The sequence below is a fragment of the Lissotriton helveticus genome, chromosome 3_1 (genome assembly GCF_964261635.1).
Source record: "Lissotriton helveticus chromosome 3_1, aLisHel1.1, whole genome shotgun sequence".
Taxonomy (NCBI): domain Eukaryota; kingdom Metazoa; phylum Chordata; class Amphibia; order Caudata; family Salamandridae; genus Lissotriton; species Lissotriton helveticus.
The window spans coordinates 360,633,841-360,648,581 of record NC_136061.1 but is presented as its reverse complement, the minus strand read 5'-3'; positions in this window follow the sequence as shown (position 1 = coordinate 360,648,581).

The following is a 14,741-nucleotide window of genomic DNA, read 5'->3' as shown; positions in this document are numbered from 1 at the left end:
TTTATAATCATTCTTCATGTCAACTCACCCAGAAAGGGTCCTGTGCAGACAAGAGGTTGACATCAATGCAGGGGGTGGGTCTCCCTTCTTAAGTAGCTTTCACCTGAGTTCATTCTTTTTACAGCCAGTCCTGAGGAGTCCATAATTCTGACCCATATTCACTTTAAGATTATTAGGGAGCACGAATCAAGCGTGTGCTATTCGCTGCTATCAGTTGAATCACACACCAGCACTACATGCCTCCTCTTGGGTGGACCCAGCAGATATACTACCATAAAGTACTGCAGTTCAACACAGGTTAAGGTACTCGCAGCGGAGGTTGTTGGTGGAGATTTCTATAGCGTGGCGCCCAGGCTAAAAGACATCAGCACCAGAGTTTGCCATGCAACCTTCTGCCGTATTGCCAGGGATACAGACAGGTGATCTCTTGGGGAATTACAAAGTTAGTTCACCTTTCCTCGAGGAATACATCTTTTTTGCATGATATGGAAACCCCTTAGTACCCATTAAAAAATGAAAAGAGAGCACCCCATCTTTTGGTAATTTATGTAGTGATTTACCAATGAGCGGTGTCACAGCTCTCTTCAGGCTATAAATACCATAAGTGAAATATTCTACTTTGCATCAGCCTTACATGCTGAGCTGCTTTCGGGTGTAATGTTGGTGTTTGTAATAAGTGTTAATCCCCTCCATGAATTTCCAATTACCCACTTACAATTGGTTTCGAATAGAGCCATTGTGGCATTTGAGTTTTTGAAAGTTCTCCAACGTCAAGCCAGAAAGTAAGGAACATTTTAAGGGTGCAAAATTAAAATACACCAAGTGAAAACAATAGCACCATTAGACTCCAGTGCTCAAATGTAAGATGCAAATGGAATCAAATGGAATTTTCTACTTCGCAGTTTATAGGGCCGCCAATATGCAAAAGCATGTAACTGGATTCAATGGAAACCATTCGTAACTGGCCAGCTGAAATGTAGGCACGGGTAATGAGAAACTGGGATATTTTCTGACGCTGGTGCCAGCTTCTCACATGGTCCATCAGCTCCCAGAAAACCTGCTCAGAAAGGGGAGAGGACAGCCATAATTGTCATTTGCTTCTCTTTTTTGATTACCACAAGAAGCACAATGCTTACTCTTATCACAGTTGTTCCAATACCGCAATTAAAGTCATCCTGATAATTGCTGGTATTACCTTATTAAAAGTGTTGGAACTATAACGGGAAGTGTCGGTGCTTTGAGAAGAAAGGAAATCTCAGTGCCAGAGTCTGATTGCCTGCCCTTGGGGACACAGCACAGAAGAGAGTCCGAAATCATTGAAAAATAACTTATTTAAGGCCTAACTTTGGACTATAAGCTCCTCCCTAGAGACCATTTGTTTCAGTACACAGTGGGTGAGGCTGTTTCACCTAGCTGCATCTGCCTAGGCAGTACGTAGGCAGTCTCTAGAGAACAGGATACCATATGATCTTAATTCTCAGGTGACCAGATTCAAGCCTAGTATCTAGACTGGTTGTTTATGACAGAGAAATCACAATTTTTAACTGCAGCTTAGATACTCGAGCGTCTACCCTAAACAGTCTCAGACACTGTTTGACTCAACCTCTTACCTGATCTTAACCTGCTTGGACCTCAATATTTGCTTAGACTACCCATTAAATTGACTTTAACAACAGATCACCAAATTCTGGCACCTTTGTCAAACCACAAAGTGGATTGATGGAATGTTTGAAAGGTCTCAGCCACTGACAATCAATCAGGTCACAATCTAGATCATCGTCAACCACCACGCCCGATCCCTCCTAGACAGGAAGATAAAGAAATCAAGACTGGTCACAGTCCTGTCAGTTGGGCTTCATCGGTGAGCTTGAGATATGTGGCGTAACAAGGGAACAGTTCCACAAAAGCTACTATCAGCAAGATTTGGCCCGGCTGGCAGATGGTGGCATGCCAGCATCTCTCCCTCTACCGCAGCGCATGCGTTGTGATCAGGCTGCCAAATTTCCAAAGTGATGGCTAATCTGACACTCAAAGGGACAGATCAAGGCGATCCAAAGTTCAACATCTCCAATTACAGTGCATTTTCACCAAAACATCAGAACAGATAACAGAATAGAAAGAATACAGATCTTTAGGTCTTGTTGAATACGGGACGGTGTACATACTATGTGGTTGGATATCCTTGAAAGCAAATGAATAGATGTCCGGAGCATCTCAAATTTCCACGAAACATCTTTCATTTTATATATATAGAAGAACGTCGGGAGAGCACCAGTGTTTTAGAGAGGCTTGGTGCAAACAGGATTTACTACGCTTTGATCCCGAGGTTGCACTGATTATTTCAATGATGCGCCAAGCATCTTCTATTTTATTGCAGAGCAAATCTCCACGATTTGGGCCTAAAGTCTTTACTTCCATTGTTTCTTGGATGATAAGTCAATGAATGCCCTGGAGAGCAGCCATTACAGGATTCAGATGATCTATTGCCTTTTTATAGCGTTGTCATAGTGGCTTTCTATGTCTTCTGATTACTTTCAATGTAGCACCAGCCCTGCACTGGCACTGCACACTGAGACCATCCATGGCTGCAACATCAATAAGGGCCCACAGCTGGTATCACTTGCTGTGGCATCAGCTGCTGTGGAACAGATGGGTGTTGGAGCGCGGTGTGGTGTGTAAATCTTATGTTGAAAACCTGGAGTAGAAGAACGTTTATCTCTCATTTCAAATATTGATGCAAATAGTTTGTAAGTTCTGGTCTCAGGACACTCCACACTAGAGGCCTGGCCCCTGCAAGGACCACCCTGCACCATACTCTGCACCACTGCATGGAGGATGTATGACAATACAACGCATGCTTTTACCACGCATGCCTTTACAACGTGGTATTTACAACGCATGCCTTTACAACGCATAGCGCTTTGGGGTGCTGGATAGTGAATAGTTTAATTTACTATTCCAACTCCAGTCCCCGTGGATAGTAGGGAAGGTGTTGGATAGTAAATGAAATCTATTCCCTATCCTAGAGGGCCCCCAGCGCAATGCGTTGTAATGGTTTGCGTTGTAAAAGTTGCGTCGTAAAGGCACTGCTTGGTAAAAGTTGCGTTGTAAAGGATGTATCCCCTGCATGGATCATTTGAAATTACATTTATCTCAGGTTTTTATTTCTATTACTTATTTGCTCCATACGAGACACTAAATTGCCTCCAGGTAATACTACATGGAATGCAGCCAATAAAAATGCAGATGGACGAGGAACGTTCCTTCAAAAATAAAGGTTTTCGAGGTTCTCTAAAAAGACAGCCGATCAGTAATTCATCTCCTATGCTAAGAAACCACATTCTAAAGTCTTAGGCCCTAACCAGAAAATACAGGATCTTCTCGCCATTACACTTGTTCTTCAGAAAAATAATAAGGAAGGGAGCAATCGAAGTGTGTCGAGCCTTTACCAGAGGAGTCCCCACTAATCTAGCAGAAGATTTGACTGACCGCTGATGATGTCTACTACACTAAGTGAAAATGATTTAATTAATCATGATGCATTGCTGCTTTGAAAAAACAAAAAATAGCCTTGAGAAAGCCCTGGCTTCACTCACCATACAGAGCGAAACACGTGTCGGCTGTTCTGCCTCTTTGTTTCCAAAGAAATTTTGCACAATGAATAACTGAAAAATGAGTGGAAATGGATAAAATCCAGTGAAAACATCAATAAAAAGAACTCTGTTCACTCAAGCTAACCTGTACTGTGCTATTTTCTACTATCAAGCAAAATACACCCATTGATGGGAGTGAATTGAAAGATTGGGAAAAGAGGAATACACGCTCGCAACCCCTTTTTACGCACGTAAGGGTATGAGAGGGTTAGTTAAAATATACCCATTTTATCCCTGGGGCCAGATAAACTTCCCTATTTCAAACATGCTGACAGTGAGCAAATTAGTACGCTGGAGTTCTAACGTATAGAGCACTGGCATAGTCCTACTTTGCATTGATCAATACTTCAGCTGTCTCTTTATATTGATGCTTATAGATAAAGGGAACACTCACTTCTATATCCATAGGATTTTAATATGTGTGCCCGGCATCCCTACATTGTAGTGCACAGCTCAGTCTGGTTTTCTGTTTCTGAAGAGTTGTTACAATCCTACCTGTGCCCTCTCATCCTTAGGTAGACCATACTACTACAGTTTAGCATGCGGGAAGCTCTTTTTGAATGAGTTCTCACTTGTTGAAGTAAATCCAATGTTATCATTACTGCACTAACTCCAATCTGCCTGAAAGTACACCATCTCTGAAGAACCCATGCTTATCTACCTCTACTAACCCTTTCAATGGGTGGATAGGTGGAGGGGGCATGAGAATGTATATTCATGAATGGTGCTGTTGTGAGCTTTGTGGAGGCCTGGTCAAGTGTATGGCTGGAAAACCTGCAAGACTAATCTCTTGTCTTAGTGCCTGGATGCCCTTTTTCAATCAGCACACTCTATGCATCTGATCCTTGGCTTACCTGTTGTACCAGGAGGCTCAACTCATCTGTTTCTGCTCCCCATAGTTCTAGTGTGCTAGTGGTCCCAATCTTCATTGGAGGAGGGGTTGGGGGGGGCGGTGACCTACTCACTGCTACCGACAGCACCATCACCCAGTCCTTCTTTACATAAACTAACATATCATGGGGCCTTTGTTGTTGTGTTAGCTGACTCCTGCTGTCACTCAAGTCTGGGGGTTGCCTTCTGTTCTTTATGCTGTCAAATGAATGTACTGCCCTGAATCTGTAGTTGGCAACAGAGGGGAGAGCCGGCTCTCAGTGCAGACCACCCACCTATGTTTCCTCTTCGTTCCGATATGCTACAGTGGGATGGCATTGTTTCCACTAGCCATCTTGAATTCAGACACGTTTCAAGACACAATACCGCAGCATGTCAACAAACAGTGGTGAACAAAAAGTTGTCATTAATGGATTCCTTTTTTTACTAGATATGGGAGTTAATTTACATACCCACAGTATTGGCCTATAAATTAGTCACTTCTCATAAGGTATATCCCCTCACTCCTATGCAGAGATTAACCCGTTTCTGTCATACTTACTAACTACATTACCGTGCTATCTTACTGTTTGTAGCTAAAGGATTGAACATAGATCAGTGAGATAAAGATAATTCCCAGCTGGACAAATATGACAAGTAGCGTGTGGAGACTTGATGCATGTAGGATCTTGCTGAGGCCGTGGATGGTAAGGCTGTTACTCTGCATGTCTAGTGAGTGTAAGGCAGAATCAAGGTAGTATCCGTCAAAGTAGGCTTGACAAGCAACTTGAGAATTCTCAGCACAAGCCTGAGCATCTCTCTTTCCATGAGTTAGATTTTGAACGTGTGTCAGGTGTTTGGAGGATGATGTATCCTAGCTTCATGTAACTGTTGGCCATATAAAGATGGAGCTTAAACCAATGTTGTTTCTTAAAGATGAAGAATGTGAGGGCTGTGCCACGTGGAATAATATTACAATTGAGAACATTTGATAATTTACTTAAACTGGGCAAATAGAAGAAATTTGTTAGGGATCCTCTGGACAGCCCTCCTTTCTCTAGTGTTTCCATAATTGATTGTGCACTCCGTTGACTGTGCTTAGGAACTGTCCTTAGCTAGGCGCCTTGGTCTTTTATCTCACAAACGATGAATTGCAGTAATAGAAATCTCATTACAGTAATAGCACTCTCACCTTGTATGCTATCAGGGGGAGGGGGAATTGCAGTTTTAAGTATTTGAAATTCTTCATATATCCTGACTTTAGCTTGTAGCAATCGAAATGGGATGTATTCAGGTGACGAAAGCCCTACGAGAGAAAGCCTTTCAATACTCCATGCTATTTACAACTAACAAGGGATCTTCCAGGATGGAAAGACAATCTTATTTACTTAACCTGATGAGGTGATATATTTTTTGTTTCATGCGCAGGGTCAGGAGGACTCAGACTACATGAAAAGAGGTTTGCTTACTACTTTGTTTAATGGGGTTTTGTGTGCTTCTTAGCACCCTCTCTAGATGGTGCAAGTTTCTCAAATGTCCATGGTGCCTGATATATTATAGTGTTGAGAAGATTTTTTCTGTAATGTTCATAGAGACAGTCAAAAAGTTGTTTCTCCGTCTTAGGGGCCTTGCTCATGGGCAGGGGTGGGCAAATACATTCATAAATTCTTTGAGGACGTGAAATGAGTTTTACTTGAACACGGATCTTGAATTTTAATGAGGTGGATCTCTTACTCTCTATCCCATGCAGCTTTGAGGGTGAATGATGTTGATGATAACTGTGGCTGGAAGGGTCTGCATTGAGTAGGCTAACCCTAATGTCAGACACTACTTACAGAACACATCGACTTGTGATGCTCTTTTGCACATTGATCTAATTCTCACTAACATGTCGCTAATCTGCAAAGTTATAGCCACTAATATTGTTCTCCAAAACCTCTCTGACCACTCTCCACTGGTCTGCTTATTATGATTGCAAGTTTAAAGGTGACTCATTATCTGACAGTATTTCAGGGGTCCCTTAGAGAGGACATTACACTTTTGTTGACCCTGTTGAGATTGGGCGATGCTTTGTAGAATTTAAAGGCTTTCGGATTGGAATATCAGTTTGTTGGACATGTGATTTTAGAACACAATGATCCAGCACTCCACAATAAATACAGTTATCAATGAACAAGTATCACAGAAATTAGAATCAATTCAGCATGTCATTTTATAAATGTTCTTTATTCATAATCTTCACACGACCGTAGCCAACGCGTTTCGTCCAAACAGACTTCTTCAGGGCTCAGCAATTTCCAATGTTGTCCTCCCTGCGCTACTGGCTGTCTATACTTGATAGACACTCCCAAAAGTCTTATTTCAATACGATCTTCTTGTCTACATACAAAGTTTGGCCACCTCAATGTTATCCAAAAAATGTGTCACCCTGTAGTTGGGGAATTCAAATATGATTCGTGCTCCCCCCCTTGGTAGCTTGGCACAAGCAGTCAGGCTTATCTTAGAGGCCGTATGTAAAGCATTTGCACATAACTGACAGTAATAGTGTAAGCACTACAAAAGGACACCACACCAGTTTAGAAAAATAGCCAATATTTTTATATACAAGACCAAAAACAATAAGAATCCACAATACAGTACAGTAAAAATCTACAGTTATCAAAACACGCTTTAAAAACAGTTCCTTGATGTCGATAGCTCCGTCCGGGGCTATCACGGTGTCATGAGCAAACAAATCCAAACAGTTCAGGCTGGTCGCGGCGTCGCGGACCAGCTACGGTGTCGGGAAGACCTGCAAACAGTACTTGTTAGAGATGCAGGGCGCTGAGGCCTTTGAAATCACTCGCGTTGCAGGTCGAGCTCCTTTCTGTTAGGATCAGGAGAGCTGGCGTCGGCAGGCGTCGGGTGCTGCGGTGCAAAGTGCAGCGGTGCGGTGTGCGGTGCCCTCAGGTCACGGTGCGAGCAGCGGCTCGGTGGCGGCATCAGATGGGGTAGTTGGTGAGACCAGGGTCGCGGTGCGAGGTGAAGGGGGTGCTCGTCACGTTGCTGGCAGGTCATGGTGCAAGCAGCGTCATTGTCGTTGCTGAAGCGCTGTCGTCGGCTGACGAACGGGAGTTGATGGTGCCAGCATTGGTAGCAGCCGCGGCCGGCAGTGGGAGTACCTGCAGGGCGGTGAAGTGGGGACGGGGTGGGGCAGCGTGGAGGGTAGTAATGTATGGATTACGAAGCATCCCAGGTAAGTAAACATTTAAATAAATAAAACGAATTTTGTTGAGTGCACTGCATCCCCAAATGAGATGCAGTGTGCACAACAACATTTGTTTTATTTATTTAAATGTTTACTTACCTGTAAAACTCTGTAATCCATACATTACTACCCCCCAGCCTGCCCCTCCCCCTCCCCACGTCATCACCCTGCAGGTACTCCCATTGCCGGCCGTGGCTGATCGGTAGGCCAAGGCTGTGGAGCGGGATGAGGGTGGTGCGTCGTGTAACTTACCAAGCGGTGTCCTAGAACCACAGTGCAAGCAGCGGCGTCGATTTCGCTGTGGAGCGGCGGCGGCAGGGAGGCCAAGGCGTCGTCGTGAAGCAAAGCGGTGAAGAGTGTGGTGCCCACAGGTCGCGGTGTGAGCAACGGCTCTGTGGCGGCGTCAGCAGGTGTCGTCGGTGAGACCAGGGTCGCGGTGCGGCAATGCAGCGGTGCGCTCTGCGGTGCCCAAGCTTCGGCGTGAAGCGAGGCAGTGCGGAGTGTGGTGCCCACAGGTCGCAGTGCGAGCAGCGGCTCAGTGGGGGCATCAGCAGGCGTCATCGGTGAGACCAGGATCGCGGTACGGCATTGCGGCGGTGCCCTCTGCGGTGCATTCTGGACACGGAGTCGGCAGCCGCCGTCAAGTTGATTTTCTTCCATCGCAGCACAAAACACACAGTTCCCAGTGCTGAGGGCAGAAGAGCTTGAAGTGTTTGCTGTTCCTGAGACTTCTTGAACAGGGGGCAAGCTCTACCTCAAGCCCTGGGAGAAACTCAAAAAAGTAGATTGCAGAAGGTTCAGTCCAGTCCTTTCACTGGCCAAGACAGAAGCAGCCACTGTGGGTTCGAGTCTCGGTAACGACGCTAAACATCCTGTGATTCTGGGCAAATCACTTAGGGCCATATGTATCAACATTCCTTTTTGCGATTCCTAAATAGCGATTTTTATGGAATCGCTATTTAGAAATCACAAAATGGTATGTATGTAGGAAATCGCTTCTTTTTAGCGATTCCTTAACATTCCTAAATTGCGATTAGCAAATTGCTAATCGCAAATTTCCCATTGATTTCTATGGGCCAGGAGGCCCATAGGAATGAAGGGGAAATTTGCGATTAGCAATTTTCTAATCGCAAATTGTGAATATTTTCAAGGGTGCAGGAGTGTCTCAAGAACACCCTGCTGCACCCCTGAAAATGACATGTGTGCGCATATGGCGCACACACATGCCCTAAGGGCATGTATGAGCGTCACATGGCACCATTTGATGTTTAAAAAAATGCTTTTTGAGAAGAATTCGCAACTTACCACCAACTAGAAGTTGGTGGTAATTTGCGATTCCTTAATCGCATTTTGGTTTGTTTTTTCCTTGATACATTGCATTTAAGGAATCGCAAAATTTGCAATTCCTTTAATGCAATCGCAAAATAAGGAATGGCAAATTTAGCGATTCCTTATTTTGCACCAAAAATGTATCATACATACCATTTAGCGAAAATGGGTTCGCAAATGCCGGAATTCTGCGAATTTCGGCGTTTGCGAACCCATTTTGCTTTGATACATATGGCCCTTAATCTCCCCATGCCTAACAAAAATGAATATGTATCCTCATGTAACGTAACTGGTGCTATGTAAAGCGCTCTGATACCCGATTCGGTTCAAGTTCGCGCTATATAAAACTCTGCAAAAAAAAATGGTAGTCCCACCTCATAGCTTCTCCAGCTCTTCTTCTTGGCAGTCTTCTTGATCCAAAAGAGTTCTAAAGTTCAGGGGTCTGGGCCCCAGTATTTATATCCAAAAATCCTTTGATCCTCTAGGCAGAGGGTGTCTTTGCCCAGCCAGAACCAGTTCTGCCTTCTGCGATTTCCCGGCAGGGGCTGGAGACGGCATTGTCAGAGGCAGACCAGGCCCTCTGAGGTGCAAGGACATCTCCTCCCTCTCCCCCATCGCAGCCCAGGTCTATTTAGCCCTTTCCTGACCTACCTAGACTATCGGGAGCCACCCTTGCATCCTAGCTATCTGTCGTCCAAAACCCAGACAGGCAATCCACATACCAGCAGAGGTACACAGGATGATTGAGCAAGACAATTCCTTCTTCCTAAAAGTGGTATTTTCAAACACAAAATGTAAAAATCACCTTTACTAAAAGATGCATTATTAGATTCTGAGTTCAGGCATACTAAATGTTATATTCCCACCTAGTTCCCAGGGCCAGTTATGTTTATAAGATGTTATAAACAAGCTTCCCATTCTGTCCTATGGGGAACAGTTAGCCTTGCAATAGTGAAAACGACATGGACTGTAATCCACTATCAGGACATCCCACACACCAGGGCATGTCCTAACTCTTTAGATACACTGCACCCTGCCCACAGTGTTAATTTGGGCCTACCTCAGGGATGCCTGACATGTAAGAAAAGGGAAGTTTAGGGACTGGCCAGGGTGTGCACGGGCCAAGTCCACATGACAGTTACAAACTGCGTGCAGACTCTGCAATGGCAGGTCTGAGGTACCTTTTCCGGGCTACTTACGTGGGTGGCACAATCCGTGCTGCAGGCCCGTGTGTAGTATTTGATTCCCAGGCCCTGGCACACTCAGTGCACTTTACTAGGGACTGACGAGAAAACCAAACAGCCAATCATGGAGAGACCAATCCATAACATACTTTACCACAGGAGCACTTGTACTTTACCACTGATCAGCAGTGAGAAACGTGCGCAGAAACACTACGCCAGCAAAAACAGAGTGAAAACCAGGAGGGCAGAGCAAAAACTCAGGGGAAACACGCCAAAAGATGCCAAGTCTAACAATCTGTCTCTAGTGTCTCCAGCTTAAGTTCCGATCTCGGATGCTGGAACAGAAATGTACTGTCCCCAGGGGCTGTGCTGGCCGAGAGTATGTGTTATTTTTTTGATTTTGAGGTTTTTGTATTGCACTATTGTAGAAGAGCCACGTTTTGAACCTCACATGAAAAGAGTGTTTTGGTGCGTTTTAGAAGTTGGAAGCACAGTAAGGAATAGATCAACAGCAAAAACAGGAGTGGGAAATTTTTGGTGCTGTGAGAGCTCCTTGAGTAGCAGATCTTAAGGGAAGGCCAAGAGGGTGTGGCAGGAGACAGGAGCAGAGAAAAGCTGGCTCTATGGTTAAGGCATTGGGTCCTGAGGATGGACCTATGGACAGGAAATCGATGCAGATTCTTTAGTTGAAGATAAATAAGCCTCACTTATTCTGACACAGGATACATCTAGCCACTGCATTTGAAAAATGTGTAGATCTGAAATAATGTTCAATAATACTAATCCTGACCTAGGATAGTGTCTCCCTTTGGCAGCATTTGTTGACCCCAATGGGTTTCTTAAATGCAATACTTTAGTCGATTATTGCTTATCACAATCAGTAAAACATTCATAATCCATTAAGAAATACAAGTTTCCAATTGTTATTCCATGTCTTTAATTTCATGAATTCAATAAACCCCCTGATGAATGATCTTCACGGGTGCGCTGCATTGGGGATTTGATTTGCACTAAATCACATGGGAAAAATTGGAATGCACCTTTTAATGTATGCATGTGAAATTTATGAAAATAAAGACATGGAATAACATTTGGAAACTTGGATTACTTGATGGATTATAAATATATTTTGCTTATTGCGAAAAACAATAGTGGACTAAAGTATTCAATTTAATAAACCTATTTGGGGTCAACAGGTGGTTCTAAAGGGAGACACTATACTAAGTCAAGATGGGTGCTATTAAGCACTATAAGAACTGAACATGACACTTTACAAGCACACTAATAATTTTAAAGAAACAGGAGTTTTTTGTCATATGAAAGAAAGGAGTGCGCTGGTACTTACAAATCAATTCTTCTAGTTTGGAAATAAGACATTTAGGCATGCCTACCTAGAGACTATTACCATGGCCCAGGCATAAGGAATAATGGTGATTACATCTTTCCAAAACTGAATAGGAAGCAGTTTTGAGCAAATAGAAACACCAAGAAGTGGCCCAGTTAACTTGGGCGAGAGAAAGAGTAGCTGAAAATGCAACCAGACAATACGTTTTAGAGACTTAACTCTAGAGGAAGGGGCGTGATGCTAAATTTGATTGCAGAACACAAGATCCCTAATGGATTTGGAGATGGCTTTCATAAAGCATTTTCTGATTTAATATCGCATCCACTAGATTTAGAGGAGTAACTGTGTTGTGCCGGGCGTTAAAATTCACTACACCTTAGGAGCTGATCATTTTTTAACTCAAACCTTGGACAACTCATCTCAGGCTGTATGTCATGTCAATACTTATTTCTCATGAACTGACCTTAAATAATGAATTATTGCCCACAGGTTTTTGCCATATATGGCTAGTCTATACCTACTATACACTTCTGGCTTTGTTCCCCAGAAGATGCAATTAAAGGATTTGAGATTAATCTTTTTTTTGTACTATAAATATAGACCAGTAGGGCTGTCTACCGAGATCAACAAAATTGACTTTTAATGATACTGTATCAACTACATCTATCTACCACTAGATTGGAAGGTAAGCATATCTTTACTATTCTTATCCCCATCTATATTTACCTTGGAAGATGAGTATACATGGAATTAGGACCTTACAGCTTAGTGATGGATCACCGTAGTAAACACAATATTATTGCCATACGATATATGAAATGTAATATAGTAACCCACATATCCTCCCATATATCCTAAAAAGTGCTTTGACTCTCTTCAAATGGCCAGAATAATTTTAGATTCCCCACAGTTGAGTGGTAGGAGACTATTTCCTGTCATTCTTCCTTACCATAACCCAGCTACTAAAATATATAATAATGACACTAGTGCTAGTGCTAGCCCTTTTGCTCACAGCAGAGGTGCTAGCTCGGGATGTAATCTCTCTCCCCTACTTTTTGTTCATTGGAGCAAAATCATTCAAATTAATTCCCACAACAATCAGTTCATATATGAGTCGCTGGATACTGCTTCTAAATTCTTCCTTTGTCCGTCTATCTTAAATTATGTCTGACATACGTGCTTGTAAAGACTATTCTAGTTTGTGCATAAACTCCGACTTGTTAGATTTTTTTTAACTGACTTAGCACCATGGATCTTTAATACATTAGGTTTGAGGTGGTCACCACATTATATACAATATTCAGGAGTCATTGTTTCTTGCAACTCTATCTGTTTATACACTTATCTGAAGACTTTTGAGAGCCTGGAGGTGAGTGCTGAATGCTGGATCAATTTGCCACTTCTCGGTCATTAAGATAGTGCTGTTACCTAAAATGCTGTATTTCAAAAAGATCCTATTGTAATATCCAAACTATTCTTCAATTTTATGTGATCTGCAATTATATGACTCCTTGGAGTGGGCCTTCTGGCTAGGGTAGTTACAATGCTCTCGAGCCACTAATGGGTGGTTTATCAGTCCCTGATTAGCAAGACTATGTGTGACGAGCACAGTATGCTAAATGTCGACACACTCCTTCAGCAAAATTCCGCCGTATTGATTTTGAGAGGTAGGCTATCCCATCCTTCTCTCTTTAATACCTTAGTAACATGGAACTTAAACTATCTTGTGATGAGATTTTACACACCCTGATATAATGTCATGGGTTGATTAAACTCATTGACTTCCTGATGTTTAATATTTTTTAGTCACCAGAATGGGAGGACTAGAAATAGGTTCCATGTTTAAATATCGATAACAAAAATGTAGTTAACAAAAATATTGATGTAAAAATATCGATTACAAAATATCGACTCCCTACACTTAAACAGGTAAGTACAATAATATTGATTCAAAAATATAGATGTAAAAAACATAGATGTAAAAAATATCGACTTTAAAAAATAACATAACTTAAATTAGTTAAATCATAATAATATTATTAACAAAATAAATTAAATTAAATGTATATATTATAACAAATAAACTTAATTTAATAAATATAAACAAAAAATGGGTACATATACATATATTTACTTAAATAAATTTTATGAACTATTATCTTTATTTATTTTATCAACTTTAATAATTATATAAAAATAAAATAAACACATATAAAACATTTTAAATAAAATAAAATACTCTATATTTAATTAACACATTAAAGTAATAAAAAAAGAATACATACATTTAATAACAAAGTAAAAACATTAGTAGTTAAAACATTGGATAGTGAAGGGGTAAAAATTACTATTCCCACCCCAGTCAGTGCAACAGTAGGGGAAGCGTTGGATAGCGTAGGGTTACAAATTACTATTCCCACTCCAGAGAGTGCAACAGTAGGGAAAGCGCCGGATAGCGGAGGGGTAAACATTACTATTCTCACTCCAGAGAGTGCAACAGTAGGGAAAGCGCTGAATAGCAGAGGGGTAAAAATTACTATTCCTACTCCAGTGAGTGCAACAGTAGGGAAAGTGCTGGATAGCGGGAGCGTAAAAATTACTATTCCCACTCCAGAGAGTGCAACAGTGGGGAAAGCGTTGGACAGCGGAGGGGTAAAAATTACTATTCCCACTCCAGTGAGTGCAATAGTAGGGAAAGCGCTGGATCCCAAAACAATAAAAAACAAAACTATCAACATTTGTATTAAATTTAATTTCTAATATAAACATAATTAATATATACATTTAAACATAATATTATTAACAAAGATAATGAAAAATAATGAATTACACATTATTTAACACTATAATATCCACAACACACACCTAAAATTAATTACACAATTACATTTAATATTTACTAATTAATTAATGAAAATTAATGTATTATTATTTATTAATCAATAAATAAAAAATTACCAGCTTTCACACGATATACACATATAAACACCACAACACACACCTAAAATTAATTACACAATTACAATTAATAATTACTAATTAATTAATGGTAATTAATTAAAAAAGTATTTAAGAATCAATCAATAAAAAATTAATTACTTAGCACCCTTCAC